A 3,821-nucleotide genomic window follows, 5' to 3' on the forward strand; every position below is an offset into this window, starting at 1 on the left:
AGTTTCTTTAAATGAGTACATTTTCCTGTAATTACAGTTCCAGTTTTTCACTTTTCGTTTTCAATAAAATAAACTTTTTCTTTTTTAGATAGGGAACCTTTCAAACACTACGATCTGCATTATTTGTACATACCCAATCATTACTGCTGAACATTACTGTCTATATCCCCTCCATATTCCGATCGTCTATTGTAATAATCATAATCAAGACCATAATATCATACCTCAACTGACCGATTTCTGGTGATGCCATTCACAACTATCACCTGCCGGCATCATCGCCGAAACGGGGATGTAGTAATTATCACTATGAGCCGAAACGTGGGAAGCCATAATAAGAGGTGTTACACACGAAGTCACAATCAACAAGCACGTTTCAGAACTGTAGCAGTAGCACGCTACAACTTTAAAATTTACAATTATAACGCTGGTAACAAATGGTAGACTTACGTCTATAGTTAGATTCTCGTACGCAAGTCTTCTCGTCTGGCCTCAAGGTTCGTGATCGCCACAGTATAGTGGTAGTCTATACGTTATCGCAAAGGAGACCAGGACACGACGTCACGGCAACAATTGTAAGCACGTATATCTCTGTGCACCTCTTGGTATGTTCAACTGGAGACCGGTAACCACTCAATCGTTGCACGACGCTGCCTCGAAAACGTGATATTTTCTCCGTGTTCTCCAGTCTGGCGATTGCACTGAAAATAACTTTGATGCGTATATATATATCAATTCATTGTGATTATTGTGAGCTTAGACAAGGAAAGCGGAGTGTGAATCAAGAGAAACTGACTGATATATATCCTTTAGCGTTAATTATACACTATCGCTAAGTATTTAATTCTATAACCAAGCATCTTTATGCAACTATAACGCATGAAAAGAATACTTACAATTTAACTCAGTCAGGTATGTGGGATTTATCCGGAATAATCCATTTATATGCTGTAATTAAACGAGTGAAAGACATTAATTAAGTATGATATTATAACAGCTACGGAAGCTTCAGTTGAGCAAGAATTTATTTACTCGCGTTAGCTGTATGCGCGTTCAAAGTTGTCACAGCTTGAATCTTTGACGACAAAAACGCAGAGAGTGGCCACGTGTATACTGAACTTGATATATCTGGCGAGAGAGAAACCCGTCACGGCGTATGCGGCGTATTTACATATGCGCGCTGTATATGGTGAACATACTGGCAGGCTAAAGAGATAATAAATGCTCGTTTTGTCTGATACACAATAACATACAAATCAATAAAGGATTAGGTTAGATTTAAATTTTTAAACCCAATTTGTTTGCGTCCGTGCTTCTCTCGCTCGCTCTCTCTCTCCCTCTCTGCCCTCCTCTCTCTCCTCTCTGCGTTCCCCTCTCTCCTACTTGCATTCTTCTCTCTCTTCTCTGCCTTCCTCTCTCCCCTTTTGCCTTCTCTTGCCTCGCTGACTTCCTATCTCTCCTCTCTACCTCCCTCTCTCCCCTCTCTGCCGTCCCCTCTCTCGTCTCTGCCTTTATCTTTCTCCTCTCTGCGTCCCCCTCTCTCCTCTCTGCCTTCCTCTCTCTCCTCTCTGCCTTCCCCTCTCTCTCTCTCTCTCTCTCTGCATGTCTATCTCTCTGATCTCTCTCTCTCTCTGACACTCGCTCGCCCTTGCGCTCTCTCTGTCTCTCGCTCTCTCGTAATATATATCTCTCTCTCTTTCTGTCTATCTCTCTCTCTCTCTGACACTCGCTCGCCCTCGCGCTCTCTCTGTCTGCGTCGCTCTCATCGTAATATATATCTCTCTACTCTTCTGTCTATCTCGCTCTCTCTCCTCTTTCTGTCTATCTCTCTCTCTTCTCATCTCTCTCTATTCTCGTCTTCACTCCCTATCTACTCTATCTCATCTCATCTATCTCTCTTTCATCTCTCGCATTACTCGACTCTAACTCTTTATCCTCTATCCTCTCTCTCTCTCCTCCTCTGTCTCTCTCTCTCTCGCGTATTTATCCTATCTAGTCTATCTATCTAATCTAATCTCTCTCTCTCATCGTCTCTCTCTCTCTCTTCCTGTCGTAATCTATCTCCTACCAGTCTCTCGTTCGCGTCGTTTCGCTCTCAACTTTCTGCCCTCTCTGTCGCTTCTCTCACATCATTCGGCCCTGTCTCGTCCTCGCCCTTACTCTCTCCTCCCACCCCTAATTAGTCTGCCTATCTCTCAGCTCTCGCTACTCTCTCATCTCTCTCTCGTCTCTCTCTCTCTTTCTCTCCCTCTGCAGGTCTCTACACTCTCCTCTCCTACATGTCAGATCTATCTCTCTGAGCCTCGCTCTCCTGACAGCTTCGTTCGCGCCTCGCGCTCCATTCATTCTGTCTCTCGCTCTCACGAATCTCTTTTTTTCTCTCGACTTTCGCGTTCTCTCGTGATCTCTCACTCTCTCTCTCTCTATAGTATTATAATATATTCCTAATTTCTCTCTATCGTCTCTACCAGACTCTCGCTCTCCATCTTACTCTCTTCTATCATGCTCTCTCTCTATCTCTCCTCTCTCTCTCTCTTTCTCTCTGTGGTCGCTCGCCGCTCGGTCGTGCGCACTTCTCGTCGTCTCTCTGCTGCTCTCTCTCTCGTCTAACCCCCCTCATCACCTCTGGCACTGTCATGTCTAATCTATCTCCACCTCTCTCGTTCCGCATGTCTCCACCTCTCTCAGTTTCGAGTCGTGAGTTCGCTCTTGGGGCGCGGGGTGTGTTTCCGGTGCTGGACGTTTCGTTCAACTCTCTCCTTCCCCCCGTTCTGTCGCTTCTCTTGTCCCCTCTCTCTCTCCTCCTCTCCTCTCTCTCAATCTCTCTCGTCCCTCGCCTTTTCTGTTGTCGTTACCTTCTTTCTCTCCGCAATCCTCTCTGTTGTCCATATATCTTTCTCTCTTTTTCTCGTTCACTGGTCTCTCTCGTCATAAATCTATCCATCTATGCATCATACGCTCTATGCCATCTATCGCATTCATGCCATCTATCCATTACTGATCCATGACATCCAAATCTATTCCATCTATCCATCTATCCCCCCATTCTATCTATCATCTTAATCACAATCTATCTTATACTATGCTATCTATCATATCTATCTGACTATCTCTTCTATCTATATGATCTAATCTATGCCTATCTATCAATCTGTCCCTCTACTGTTCTGTCTTTCTAGTACTATCTGATCTGTACTGTCTTTGGTCTGCCTGTCTTATCTAGCTGATCTGATCTATCACATGTTATTGTAACGTCGATCGCCTTTTTCCTAGGCTCGCGCTCCATTGACGCCCCAACTCACTCTTTCCTCCCAAGGCTAGACGGTCCATGAAAACACGTTGGAGGGTTAAATATTTCTCTAACAAGGGAAAGCACCGCTCTCAAACTCCCGAGATAGTGCAATGCATATTCATATAGGGAGACCAAACTGCCTCACAACGATTTTGATTTTTATGGTTTTATATTACTGAGAAGATATGAAAAACAACCTGCCTAAAAATCAAGATTGATTGTTAAGAAATTGAAAATTTTTGCGAATAAAGAGGACAATAACTCATAAAATACGGCACTTAATAACAATAACCTGACGCGCTTTTTTAAGCTGGCAATATGTTACCATTAACAACGACTCCCACGAGTGTAAGATTAAATTTTTCAGAGTTGTAAATCAGCAGAGAAATATCAAGAATTATACATCGGCTACTAATGGCAAGAAATCTGAAAACGGAAGAAGATCAGCGTTTTTCTATTCTTTTTCACAAATGATGCACCGCCTGTGTGAAAAAATGGGTGAGACGGTAATGTGAAAAAAATACTACTG

The 3,821-nt window shown here is 43.4% G+C and overlaps 1 long non-coding RNA gene across 1 annotated transcript in view; it reads right to left on the reverse strand.

Moving 5' to 3' along the window:
* Window positions 1-585: 585 nt before the first annotated feature.
* LOC106819099 overlaps window positions 586-3,821 on the reverse strand; it is a 4,717-nt gene continuing 1,481 nt past the window's right edge. The window contains exon 3 of the long non-coding RNA XR_001395344.1: window positions 586-711. This is a non-coding gene — a long non-coding RNA (uncharacterized LOC106819099). The remainder of the gene's footprint in view (window positions 712-3,821) is intronic.

This window comes from Priapulus caudatus, unplaced genomic scaffold (assembly GCF_000485595.1).
Source record: "Priapulus caudatus unplaced genomic scaffold, Priapulus_caudatus-5.0.1 Scaffold2827, whole genome shotgun sequence".
Lineage (NCBI taxonomy): Eukaryota > Metazoa > Priapulida > Priapulimorpha > Priapulimorphida > Priapulidae > Priapulus > Priapulus caudatus.